Raw genomic sequence first — 15604 nt, 5'->3', positions numbered from 1 at the left:
TAATGTTTGAACCTACATCCTTTAAACTTAAGACAAATTGACATACTAGTTTCAACAGGGCTTGATTGGTATACTGGTTTCAAGAAGGCTTGCTTGTCATATCAATTTCAATAAGTTTTGTTTGTCAAACCGGCCTCATGAACGCTTGATTGACACTTTGGTTAAATAAGAGTTGTTTCAATAAGGCTTGTTTGCCATCCTGGCTTGATTGGAATAGTGGCTTCAACAAGGCTTGACTGACATACTGTTTTCAATAAGCTTAATTGCCATTCCGGCTTCAATAAGGTTTGACTGCAATACTTTTTTCAATAAAGATTGATTGACATATTGGTTTCAATAAGGCTTGATTGGCATACTTTTCACAATAAAGATTGATTGACATACTGGTTTCAATAAGGCTTGATTGACATACCTTTTCAATAAAGATTGATTGACATACTGGTTTCAATAAGGCTTGATTGGCATACTTTTTACAATAACGATTGATTGACATACTGAATTCAATAAGGCGTGATTGGCATACTGGTTTCAACAAGACTTGTTTGCTATACTGGCTTTAATAAAGCTTGCTTGCCATACTGGTTTCAACAACGCTTGTTTGCTTTACTGACTTCAAAAAAGCTTCATTGCCATACTGATTTCAACAAAGTTTGTTTGCTATACTGGCTTCAGAAAGGCTTACTGGCTTCCATTAGGTTTGACATCCAAACTGGCTTCAGTTAGGCTTGACTGCCATACTGGCTTTTGATCGACATAGTCATTTCAGTAAGGCTTGTTTGGCAAACTATTTTCAATAAGGTTTGACTATCATACTGCCTTCGATAAGACTTGACTGCCATACTGGCATCAATTAGGCTTGACTGCCGTACCGGCCTGTTCACCATACTGGCTTCTATAAGGTTTGAGCGCCATACTGGCTTCAATAAGGCTTGATCGACATACCCGTTTCAATACGGTTAGATTGGCATACTGTTCTCAATAAGGCTTTATTGCCATTACATATTGCTACTGCTTTTAACAAGGCTTGATTGACATGTTGGCTTCAGTAAATGGTTGACTGCTATACTTGTTTCAATAAGGCTTGATTACCATACTGGCTTCAATAATGATTAATCCACATACTCATTTCAATAAGGCTTGGTTGGCATTATGTATAGATACTGGCTTCAACAAGGTTTGATAAAGGCTAAATTGACATACTGGTTTCACTATGGCTTGATTTACATACAGGTTTTAATAAGGCCTGATTGACTTACATTGAATATCAACAAAACCCAGTTGCCTTACTGACTTAAATAAGGCGATGACTGCAATACTGGCTTCAATAACGCTTGACTGACATACTTGTTTCAATATAGTGTGATTTATATACAAATTTCAAGAAGCTGTTTTGGAATACTGGTAAAATAAGGCTTGATTGCAACACTGGTATCCAGCCAACATTTAAAGTATGGCTGAATAGAAGTTTAATAACATATACTGTGAAATCATTAATATTCGTGAGGGACTAATTTTCGTGGATTTCGTGGTTGATTCAATCCACGAAATTTAATCCCAACGAACAAGTAAAATCCCCATTCCTTTATTGTTGTAAAGTTGAAATCCATGAATTCATATCCCCACGAAATTGCCGTTTTGACCAAAACCATGAAATTTCATGCCCAAGAAATTAAATGATTTTACAGTATGCGCTCAGCTACTGCTGTTTGTCACACCGAAATGTTTCAATCCACTTACATAATGTAAAGAACAAAATTCAACCCACTGACATTATGTACTGAAAATGTTTTACGCCATTGACAAATTGTAAAGAAAAGGTTTCAACCCATTGACATAATGTAACAAAAATGTTTCAATCACTGACATTATGTAACGAAAAGTTTTCAGTCTATAGGCATATTGTAATGAAAAGGTTCCAATTCATTGACTTAATGTAACGAAAAACTTTCATCCATTGATAGATGTACGTAAGGACAAGGTTTCTGTCAAATAACATAATGTTAAAAGAGTTTTTAATCCATTTATATCAAGTTAATAAAAGGTTTCAATCCACTAACATAACGTAATGAAAAGGTTTCAATCCATTGACATAATGTAAAGAAAAGGCCTAACATAATGAGTGCCACAGAGACAATGTCAAAATATACCAAGTGAAGTTTTCCGGTCCTCAAAACTTACACCCCCTCCGCTAATTAGCTGTACATGAAATTATCAGAAACTAATATAGACGATATTTATTTCATAATAGACATGATTTTAATATATTACATAAAATTATGTTTCTGTTGTACAATCTGCATTTAATAATAAAATAAAACTATGAAACGATATGCATGGCGGTAAACTTTTATTATGATTTCCATTTTATGACAGGTGGCATACACGTACTAAATGACTCTTAGCACTGTGATACTCACGTGCTTTAATATTTGTCATCTAGATGTTATTGCACCAGGCCCACAATAGAGTTTCTGTCAAGAATTGATTTATAATACTGTTAAAAAACTAATTTCGGGGGATAAATATTTCGTTTCTGACCTTTAAATTAATGGAAACTGCTATTTTTTTGCACTGTTCCCACATGTTAATCCTGTTTCTTGGCGTTTCGAAGTAAATTAAATGACATAAATTGTAAACGGCTAGATAAAGCATGAGAGTGTTAAGATAATTAGTAATTTTGCTTCAATTAATACCTCAGTTAGGGTCTTCTAGCAAATCAGATTGGCATTACAGGACCACACAAAACAAGGGAATGACGTATTGCCATGCAATACAAAGTTCCGTTCTGGAAGGCACCTAATTTTCTCTACTGCAGTGTAATCATATTAGTTATTTGTAGTAACAAGAATGGTTAATTAATCCTACAAAAATGGTTCTATATAATTTAAGTCCACAAAAAATTCTTGACCAGGTAGAGATAGGTCAGAAAAACACCTAAACATTGGATACAACATGCATGTTGTACCACAGAAAAGTGGTTTCGGTTTTCCCCTACGGCCAGTAATAAAAAAATTTACAATATAATCTAGTTATAGTAAAAACAAAGGAAAGTAATTTAAAAAACAAGGTGCCCTCACGATGCCAAGTTCCATCACAATTCCTCCATGCATGAAGAAGAAATGCTCCGGACAAGTCATTCTTGAATATGACCTTTCACCTCTAAGAGTGACTTAGAACCTAGACCCAGGGACCCGGTTCTTGCGCACGACAATCCGTCTCATAGTGATGAGATGTGACAAGTTAAATCAAAATCCCTCCATGGATGAAGAGGAAATGTTCTGTACAGATTCATTCTTGTATCTGACCTTTGGCCTCTAAGTGTGACCTGGACCGTAGACCTAGGGACCTGGTTCTTGCGCATGACACTCTGTCTCACGTTGGTGAATATTTGTGCCATGAATCATTAAAATCCCTTTAAGGATTGTTGAGTTACAGACTGGACAGGGAAAAGTCCTTTTGGTCGTTGACTTCCAAGTGTGACATTAACTTTGCAGCTTAGGGCCCGGATTATGCGCATGGCACGTTGTCATATACAGGGCAATATTTGTACAAACTGATATATAAATCCTGTTTTGCATGACCTGACAGGAAAAAACACTTTTGATATTTGACCTCTAAGTGTGACATAGACCTTTGAGCTAGGGGTCTGAATTTATGCATAACACATTGACTTATCATGAGGTACATTTGTACCAAGTAATATTATGAACAGGACAGGAAAAGAAGCCCTGTTGACCTTTGACCTCCAATTTGACTTTAACCTTTGAGCTAGGGGTCAAGGTTTTGCGTATGACACGTCGTATCATCATGGGGGAATTTGTGCCAAGTAATATTAAAATCCCTTCATGGATGACAGAGTTATGGACAGGACAGGAAATTGCGTACGGACGGACAGACGGATGGAATGACGGGCGGACGGATAAGCGCATTCCTATAGTCCCCAAAACTGGTTTTCAGCCAGTAGGGGACTAATGAATCTATTAGTAAATACAACCTCGTGACTAGATCTTGACCCCACATGACCCAGATAAGAATTCGTATGAGATTTTACGGAGACAAACGTTTTGACCAAGATTCATGCACATCAAATGAAAAATGAAACCCCTATTGCACTCACCAAGTTTTTCTTTGATTGACAGTGACCTAGTTTTTGATCCAGATGACATATATTCAATCTTAACCTAGATTTGATCAAGAAAAACAATCTGTTCCAATTCCACGAATATCCAGTAAAAATGTAGCACCTATTGCATAAACAAAGTTTTCATTTGATTCGATCAGGTGATCTATATTCAAACTTGACCTGTATTCTATAAAGACCAATATTCTGATCAAACTTCATGAGGATCCAGTGAAAATGCAGCCCCTATTGCATACAAAACTGTTTTCTTTGATTTTTGATCGGGTGACATAGTTTTTGGCCCCACATAACCCATATTCGAACTTGACCTAGAAGTCATAAAGGCACACATTCTGGGCCCAGTTGTTCGAAACTTTAACAGGAGATTAAGCTAACGGTTGATTAAATTTGAGGGATAGTTTTCGACATTTTAGAAGACTTAGAAAAACAAATGGATCAGTTAAAAATTGTTAAATTTGAAAATTCTTTACAATAAAATCAAAACATCATACTAGTGTTTCCCACCATGACTAGTGTTTTGAATCAAAATCTAACCAGCGATTAGTTTAACAGCCGGTTAAAGTTTCGAACAACTGGCCCCAGATCAAATTCACATGAGTTTCAAACTTAAAATGTAGTATCTAGAGTGTTAACAAGATTTTCCTTTGATCTGGCCTAGTGACTTAGTTTTTCACCCAACATGACACACTAAAGGTCATCAATATAATCATTTTGACCAAAGTTTCGTGAAGATAGTGCCATAAATGTGGCCTCTAGAGTGTTAACAAACTATTCCTTTGATTTGACCGGGTGACCTAGATTTTGATTCCACATGACCCAGATCCTAATTCAACCTAATAGTAATTTATTGTATCACGGGCGGGAATAGGTAGAACCACGGACCTTCCGTAAGCTAGCTGGATGATTTTCTTACATGCATAATTCTACGCCCTAATTAATGCTTGAACCCACATCGGTGAGAATTAAGTTGTTCGAATTTAGCGACCTAAACCATTCGGCCAGGGAGGTCCCAACCAAGATCATTTAGGAAGCACAAAACACAAACTAAGCGAACTAATAACAACTTGGATTTTATTGCGTCTGGTCATGAAAAGTTATTATATAAATGTACAGCACTTCTCAGGTCACTAGTAACATTTTTAAAAATGAATGATACTACGGCGTATGCTCGATTTGCCTAGTCGAAAATACTCTCAGTGATTCAGCTGTTACATGTACTAAAATAAATGTTTTGGCGAACAATGGATACGTTTGGACATTTTGTTTCTACTGCATGCTGTACAATAAAAGTTTAGTAGATGCCATTCGCACGTTCGGATGTAGTTACAGAATGTCAGATTGAGTGAAAAGAGAAATCAGAGTTGCTTTCAGAATTAAAAAAAAAAAAGGACATAATTGATAACGCATCCAGCCATATAGAAAATTGGCCCAAATTGGGATAATGGTTAGCACATGCATTTTCATACTATTCCAAAGGCAAATACTTTGAAAGAAGTTACTTTTTTTGCACTTGGCATAAGAATAAAGTAATTTAAATCCCAGTAGGGGATTAAATGTTTAATCAAAATCGCAGACTTTAAACACAGTGTTGACTTATACTGTGTATATAGTAAAATTCAAACTTAAATTTATTTTATTGGTATTTCCTATTTTCTGTGTCATCCTTTAAAGTTAAAGAAAGTTATGACTTTAAAACGTATTCATACGGAGGTGACGATAATACATGTTTACTTAAATATATAGAAGGCCCAAATCATATTTTAAAATATTACCAATTTATACCGGCTATGTTAAAATAAAAGTAACATCATGACTGTGCTATGTTTGAAATAGTACACACATAATTAATGTAAAGCCCTGTAACATATAAATAAATCATTTAACTACTGATTTTGTTAACAAATTACTGTTATACATGACAACTGATTGTGAATGTAGCTCTACAAACACATAATAACAAATAAAAATAAAGTTAAAATCAGTTTCTACAACTTAAATTGAATTGTTTAAGTGAAATATGTGCATCGAATATCTTTAATCAGTAACAATCAACAAGTCGTATTTGATGTCGACGATGCATTTAATTTTTTTTTTATTTCACCCTGCCTAATAAGAGTTTCTGTAATGTGATCAACAATGCTTAGATAAGAGTTTCTGTAAACATTTTCTAAAAAAATCTTCTTTTTGAAAAAACACTGGGCAGAATTACACCAAACTTCACAGGAATGATCCTTGGGTGTTCCCCTTTCAAAATTTTTCAAAGAATTTCATTCCATGCAGAACTCTGGTTGTCATGGCAACCGAAAGAAAAGATTTTAAAAATCTTCTTGTCCAAAACTGCAAGGCATAGAACCTTGATATTTGGCATGTGACATCATCTAATTGTTCTCTATGAAGATTGTTCAAATTGTACCTCTGGGATGAAAAAAGGCCCCGCCCCGGGGGTTCCAAGTTTTACATAGACTTATATAGGAAAAAAAATATTCTTGTCTGAAACTACAAAACCTAGGCCTTTGATATTTTTTTTAATATCACATGAATTCATGTATCACCCATTCATTTGTTATGCTAGCTTAACAAATTGTAAGAAATTAATCATGTTTTTTACCATATTTGTTCCAAGAAACTGAACATGTCTCTTTGTTAATTATATATAAGCCGGCCAAACACATTTTAGCTCTTTTATTTATTTCTGTACATAGCTGTATTATATCAAGTGCATATACCACAAGTTTATTTGCTATGCCAGCTTAACAAATTGTAAGAAATGAATCATGGTTTCTATCATGTTTTTTCAAGAAACTGAACATGTTTCATTGTTAAGCCGACCAAACACATTTTGGGTCTTTTATTAATTTTTGTATTGAACTTATCAATATTACGTGAACGTATCACAAGTCATTTTGTTATGCCAGCTTAACAAATTGTAAGAATTTCTACCATATTTGTTTCAAGAAACTGAACGTGTTTTATTGTTAAGCAGGCCGAACAAATGTTAGCTCTTTTATTTCTTGCTGTATAGAACTGTTTATATGAAGTGCATGTATCACAAGTTAATTTGTTATGCCAGCTTAACAAATTGTAAGAAATGCATGGTTTCTACCATATTTGTTTCGAGAAACTGAACATGTTTCATTGTTAAGCCGGCCGAACAAATATTAGCTCATTTATTTATTTCTGCACAAAACTGTTTTATATAAAGTGTTTTATCACAAGTTAATTTGTTATGCCAGCTTAACAAATTGTAAGAAATGCATCATGGTTTCTGCCATATTTGTTTCGAGAAACTGAACATGTTTCACTGTTAAGCCGGCTGAACAAATGTTATGCCAGCTTAACAAATTGTAAGAAATGCATCATGGTTTCTGCCATATTTGTTTCGAGAAACTGAACATGTTTCATTGTTGAGCCGGCCGAACAAATGTTAGCTCTTTTATTTATTTCTGTGCAGAACTGTTTTATATCAAGTGTTTTTATCACAAGTTAATTTGTTATGCCGGCTTAACAAATTGTAAGAAATGCATCATGGTTTCTACCGTATTTGTGTCCAGAAACTGAACATGTTTCATTGTTAAACCGGCCGAACAAATGTTAGCTCTTTTATTTTTTCTGTATAGAACTGTTTAATATCAAGTGCTTTTAGCACAAGTTAATTTGTGATGTCAGCTTAACAATTTGTAAAAAATGCATCATGGTTTCTACCATTTTTGTTTCAAGAAACTAAACATGTTTCATTGTTAAGCCGGCCGAACAAATTCTACTCTTTTATTTTTTTCTGTATTGACTGTATTATATCAAGTGCATGTATCACAAATAAATTTGTTATGCCAGCTTAACAATTGTAAGAAATGCATTATGGTTTCTACCATATTTGTTTCGAGAAACTGAACATGTTTCATTGTTAAGCCGGCCGAACAAATGTTGGCTCTTTTATTTTTTCTGTATAGAACTGTTTAATATCAAGTGAATGTATCACAAGTTAATTTGTTATGCCAGCTTAACAAATTATAAGAAATACATGGTTTCTACCATATTTGTTTCAAGATACTGTGTATGTCTTTTTATTAAGCCGGCCGAACACATTTGAGCTCTTTACCGTGTGTTTTGAAAATCAGGCTTCCACCAGAATGATTCTGTCTCATAGCTTACATAGCTTTTACATCGATATTTTTGAAAAGATTATGTTAAGCCGGCTTAACGATTCCTTGAGCTAACTTGTACTTTTCGAATAGAAAATAATTTACAACCAGAAGTTTCGCTGGCCGAACAAATCCTGCTTTAGGAAATAATTTAAAAAGACTGGTAATATTTCATGATAAAATTTTGTTAAGCCAGCATAACAATGATATTGTTACAGATAGTTGTTGTTAAGCTGGCTTAACAGATGTTAACCGAAATATTAACATTTCAGCTCAGTTGTTATGCTGGTTTAACAAATGATATAAATATGTAAAATAAATGTATATTTATATTTATTTATATTTAGATTAAATGACTTTTAATTAAATTTAAATAAATTATTTAACAACTTATACATGTTTGTTGTTATCCTTTTATCATCAGAGGTAAAATAAGGTCATAATTTAGCAGGGTAAATTGGCCATATTTTGAATTTTAATTGGTAATATCTGAACATTCGCTTTTTAAAACAGACAGCGTTAAATATAATAAACATTTTCATTCTGAAATATCAGAAAACTGTCCATGGATCGGAACAAGAAACTTCTTATTTACAATTATTAACAATAATTCAAAAGAAATAGGCGTTTATAAAATGCGTATACACATTTTTGTCTATCCCAGTTGCACAGCAGAGAACTTTTACAAAAATAACTTTAATTGCGAATTTAATATGAATACTTTGTGTTTGAATTTCGGCCGTTTTTTTTGTTTTGTCTAGCCTTTATAATGTTTTTTCATATGTGGTTTGTTTTCTTATTTCAGTTTTTACAATCAATGTTCTTTGTTCGGTCAATATATCTTGTGTAGGTAAGTCCTGTATCATTTTTAAAAATGTTCTTCCTATATTCATACATAAAATATTTTTAAAGGCACGTGCGAATGGAATTATAACATTTATAGAATTTACAGACTACGGATGCGATACAAAAGCCTGATTATGGTATTCTCAGGCAGTTTTGAAGGATAATATTGGTATGGGCAGCATTAGTAATAATGATTACGGTATTCTCATGTAGCTTTGAAAGGAAAGTACAATAATAATGATTACGGTATTCTCATGTAGCTTTGAAAGGATAGTACAATAATAATGATTACGGTATTCTCATGTAGCTTTGAAAGGAAAGTACTGTAATAATGATTACGGTATCCTCATGTAGTTTTGAAAGGAAAGTACAGTAATAATGATTACGGTATTCTCATGTAGCTTTGAAAGGAAAGTACAGTAATAATGATTACGGTATTCTCATGTAGCTTTGAAAGGATAGTACAATAATAATGATTACGGTATTCTCATGTAGCTTTGAAAGGAAAGTACAATAATAATGATTACGGTATTCTCACATGGCTTTAAAAGGAAAATACTATAATAATGATTTCGGTAAACTATGTTTACTTGTAAAAGGACACGTAATAGTAATTGTGGTATTGTCATGGAGCTTTGAAAGGTAAGTAGTTGTTTACCAAGCTTTGTGCTTTTCCCATTTTCTGAAGAATTTTACACGATTTGACTCGACTTTTACAAGTGATAATGATGAATGTATTCTAAGGTAGCTTTAAAAGTAATAGTAAATAAACAGTAAAAGTAATAATGATGAAGGTATCTATTCTAAGGTAGCATTGAAACAAAAGCACGAGTGATAATGGTTTAGCTATACACTCGGGTAGCTTTAAAAGGACAGTCCTGTTAATTATGATTACAGTGTTTTGTAATCTTTGGAGTGTTACGAATGTGCCAACACAAATAATATTGACAACTGTACCAGTAAATCACAATGTAGTGATGGCCAGGTATGTACAGAAAATATTGTTAAAGGCCGGTAACAGATGTAGCACTTTCCACTACCTCTCATGGACAAACTCAGTAAAATAGTGTCGAACGTTTATTTGCTTGGCTGCGCTCTACGCTTTGAAAGGACGTATCTTCGAATTGTTTAAACCAAATTCGACAAACTGCTTTGAATTTCAGTCAGCCGAATTCTTATGCAATTTTGTCTAGACATGTCAAAGTAAATATATAAAGGCATTATCATTTGTTGCAAATATAAAACATATGCAATATCAGGAAAATGCGTTTCAAATTGTTTAATGCTAATACTCTGAAATGTATATAAATGTATGATAAAATATGTGACTAAATGAATGCAAGCAAGCTACCTAATAACAGACTTTGTCTGATTGAGTCAAGTAATGAAATAATCAACACCGTTTACAGTAAAATTCAGTGTTCTCCATGATCCCAAAGAATCAGAAAATATAACAATACTGAATCACGTTTACAAGACTATGGTTACATATTCAGAGAGAAACACGTGCACCAAATAAAACAAATAAGTTGAATTACGGTTATGTTGAAGCAAATTGTCCGGAATTCAAAATGCCGATACTGGAAAACGTTAGCATGGTAGAAAATTCAGTATTTGAGCAGAGGCTTTTCATGTTTTTGCTTGATTTTAGTATAGTAAAGAAATAACTAATCACTGATATCGCCACATAGTTGGAAATGATCTGTTTAAATTAAGTAACTTTTTATATGCTTTACAGTCGTGTTACCTAGATACGGGTTCATCTGGACAGTTGAATCTAGGCTGCATAGAAAATCAGGTATTAAGTTACAAGTTTAGATGATAATGATATTAAAATAAAATGAACAAAGACTGACTCACTGCTATTTTTATTTCTATTTTGACATAACGGGGATCTGTTGTCTAGTGGCTCAGGTGTCGGCCATTCTACGTTTAAGCCCTCTTTTATAACATCAGTACTGGTTTTCCAGGAAGCAGGCTCAAAAGTGGTTCAGTTGTTCAATTATGCTTAGAGCTTTCACAATAAAGCTTAATTAAATTAAATTAGTGTAAACTAATTTACTGTGGGGAATCACATGATCAAAATAATCTCTAAACAAAAGTTACGTTTTGAAGAACATGAACACTTTTCCAACCATGATAAGATGTGAAATTTAAACATAGCCTTACACATAACTTACGGAAATTGTTAAATTATTATGCTGTTGACAATAATGATAGATATCCTGTAATTTCAAACACTAAAAAAATAAGAAGTCTCTTGAAGTGTTCCAGATAATCAGAAGGTAGTTGAAATTGAAATCTATGTAGTTTTAGCTCACATCTATGTTGCCATATGATAAGCTATATTTGAGGTTTACAGCAAATGTTCCTTCAATATTATTCCATATTATTCATAAATTTATTTTTGTCATTTGATACCCCGCAGTGTAATTAAAAAGCCAATATGCGTTTTATTTCTAAATTTGTACAAAAAACGCACATGAATAGATGATATCTCATGAAAGAAGTAGAAGCTTATTGAAGTTTCTTTTATTATTTTAGAAATGTGGCGCTCAGTTGTCGACCATTCAAGCGTTTAAGTCGCGGGAATGAGCCCCATTGGGGTCACGACCAAACGCTCTTTTATAACATCAGTACTGGTTTTCCATGAAGCAGACTAAAATAGTTCAATTGTTCGGTTAAGCTTAGAGCTAAATTAAATTAAATTACTGTAAACTAAATAAAATAATTCTTATAATTATATACTTATTACACGTACAGATCTAAGTGACCTAATATAATTTTGTTTCTTTATAATGAAAAACTTGACGACTGCCATTTTGCAAAGCCAGTATGCGTTTAATTTTTAAATTTGTGCAGAAAACGACCACCACAAATAGATAATATTTCATGAAAGAACATGAAGCTTATTGAAGTTTCTTTTTTTATTTTAGAAATGTGGCGCTCTTCCAAACAATTCACCCGGTATAGTAGGAAGGGAGGTAAACAAACGTCAATCTCAGACATGCCACGAGTGCTGCAGTACGGATAATTGTAATAAACACCTCTGCAAACATTTAAAACGTATGTTTTTTGTTTCGATATTACTGTGATTGTATGAAAATATGTCATATTTCGTATTTCACACAATAGCTCATCCTGTTTTGTTACGATAGATTCTGTTAGAAGTAAACACATTTGAATATGAACTAATCTCAATGTAACTACTTTCAATTAGTTTTAACTTAAAGACACATTTGACTATTATAATAGACATATTTTATAATCTAATAATGCATTCAAAAACAAAATTGGATCGGGGGCCCAAAACACCCCATATCATATATGGTCCTTTGTGATGGTAAAATTAAGGACTCGTTTTCGACAAAAATGAAATATAGGTTGAAAGACATTGCCACAAAGATACGCGTGCAGTCACGAATTCTGTCACCAGTGCGTATATTCAAAGTGCTCGTATTTCATTAGTATATCTCATTACTTCCGTTGAAACTATTCATTTGTACTTAATCCAAAACCCGCACATACTGTGTTATTTGGTAAACAAGGTGTTAGCTCTATGTTAATTTATCCAGTTTCGAATATGATAAAGCTTTAGTCTTACCTAAGTCGACTTTCTATGAAAATTGTACGAGAAGGCTCCGCCATGACCGAAGTGGTGCTCGAACCATGATCTTCCTGGTTGAACGGCCGACATACTTACCACTATACGTATCTCAACTATGTATTTGAATGGTTCATGCGAGAAATCGTATACGTATGCTTTTTCTAACAAATAAAGTACAATATCTATTTAACTATCATGCTTACAGCTTAAAATAATAAACTCAATTTGTAAAGTGTTCTATTAAACTTTGCTCTCAGTTATCAATATCTAAACAGTCATTTCAACTTGTTCAAGTCTTCAATAACATGCACTTCAGTGTTGACTGATGTTTGTTTGAAGCGTTTATTTGTCATATAATCATCCTCAAAATCATACACATAGACCAAGGCGGATAACAAATAGGGTTCCTACACAGCTGTTTGGGGAACACTTAATTGTAACAAAGGTGGTGGTGGTAACTCTTTATTTACACTGTGTGATCTTAAGAAGGAATCAACCTAACTTAACGCCGTATTACCGTACCGGCTTTGAAGTTAATCCCGAAGTATATCATGCTATAAAATGTCAAAAACCTGCTGTAAGATCAATTGCGCTTTGTCCCCGTCACATCGTCAAGCCAATCATTTACCAGTTTTAAGCAAATTATATTAATAGAAATGCGTGTATACGGATTGGTTCTTGGGGAAATTGGTATCACTCACAAAAACGGTCAGCGTTCTCTATTGTCTTGAACAAAAAATGTATTGCTTTTCAACCTCAAGTTCAAGTATATCTATTTTCAAAGAAGAATAATAATTGCCTGTTTCCATTTTGGCAATGTTACTGTTTCGAAAACTGAAACCCGTTAATTTGCAAATTACAAAACTGTAATATACAATAATTTTATTTTTTATAATAAATGGTTTATGTTTTGAAAAATGTTGTATACGATGTATTTCCACGTCTCTTGTTATACCACCACAAACGAAGTTTTGAGGGTGCTGTATAGGAGTGAGCTTTTTTTTTTTTTTTTTTTTTGGTTTCCGGACAATTACTAATGGAAGTTTTGAAAAAAAAATGAATGTTTACAGTTGTAGCATCACAAAATACAAGTGAAGTTGGACTTTGAGGTCGGTAGGTCAAAAATCAAGGTCACAATAACCCAGAACAGTTAAACGGTTTCCGGATGATAACTTGAAAAGGCATGGGCCTAGGATCACTAATTTTTGTACACAAGTATAACATCATACAATACAGGTAAAGTTTGACTTAAAGGTCAGAATGTCAAGGTCAAGGCCACATTTGAAGGCAGTATTGTGAGGGTATAATTCGTCACTCGTGTGAGAGCTCTAGTTTTAATATTGTTGTAATCATATCTAAAGATTCTATCCAGACACTGTCACCAGGGTTACGAAAGTTTCTAATATGATGTAAAATTATCCCATGCTGGATACGCATAAGTAAGCCGCTGAGTATAGCAGTGAAGCAGTTATTTATTTTGCAGCACAACATTTCATTTGTACAAAATGACATAATTAAAAAGCTTTATCATTAGTCATTCAAAATATCAATCCATAATCTTAGTTTCAAGATATTAAGAACATTTTCAGAATTCCTCAATCGGAAAGAAAAAAAGTGACATCCTTACCCTCGGACAATAGGCTTGTGTGCACAGAAAAAGTGATAGGGAAGTGTGCAAAACGTTTACGCCGCATGACATATGCAAGAATAAAAGACGATAACGATTTAGATAAAAAGGCGTTAATCCAATTGAAAAAAAAAACAACAACACATATTGAAAAAACAAGAGATGTCTGAGAACAGCAACGTTCGACTATTCAACGGCCTTGTCACTTAAATTGCCTTATTTACTAAATGAATATAAAGCCAAAAATTGCCATAATTTTGTATCTGCGCAGAACAGAGTTATTAAAATGTATGTGAAATTTTAACTCATTCCCACTAAGGAGTCCAGAGGTATCAGCTTAAATACACAAACTTTCATAAAATTGCTAAGTCGAAAAAAAAGTGCATAATTTTGTTAAAAAGAGCAAAGCAGATTTATGGAACCTGTGCTATGTATGTCTGCTGTTCATCGTGGTGAATAAAGTGTGTAAAACTTTAATCCATTACACGTACAAAGCCTTAACCAAGTAGGAACGACGACACGGACATCAACGCCGGCGGAGAGGTGAGTGCAATAGCTCTTACTACCTATTCTTCAAAAAGTTTTGCTTAAATGTCTGTTCGTAAAGTTGTAATCAACTATAACAATCAACTATAACGTGTAATAACATTAAGTATTTATAACTGCGCGTTACGAGTTTTGTATTCTTGAGCTCCATGTGCACGTGGAGCAACGGTCACGCTTCAAGTATAATCAAAGAAACCACATAACGTACTACATTGTACATATCGTAATATGACCGTTGCATACAAGTTGAAAGTATGAAATTGCCATAATTAGATGAGGTGATTTTACTTTTCTTGAGTAATATATAACTGCTTTAAATTAGACAAGAATGTATAAATGTATTCTAAATTTCGCAATAAGGAATGTTTGGTTATGAACAAGGTATAAAAGCTATATAATATGAAGAAGAAATATTGTGGGCGGTATAAGGACTATACGACTACTTCTCAGTTTTGCTTCTTAACTGCTGTACATAATCATGTTTGTCAATAACTCTTTAATCTGAATAAATTGCAATTGCTTATTTGTGTTTTATCGACTTTAAATAAAATGTGTAAATGCAACTCTGTCTGTCAACGGACATTACTTCCTTATTTTGATGATCTTACATGTGCACTGTGAAAAATACTTAACAGCGGATTTAAACTGAATGCTTACGACTTGATTCGTATCATTCGGATTTAATATACGGCAAAAGT

Source organism: Mercenaria mercenaria, chromosome 18 (genome assembly GCF_021730395.1).
Source record: "Mercenaria mercenaria strain notata chromosome 18, MADL_Memer_1, whole genome shotgun sequence".
NCBI lineage: Eukaryota > Metazoa > Mollusca > Bivalvia > Venerida > Veneridae > Mercenaria > Mercenaria mercenaria.
This window is presented reverse-complemented; position numbering follows the sequence as displayed.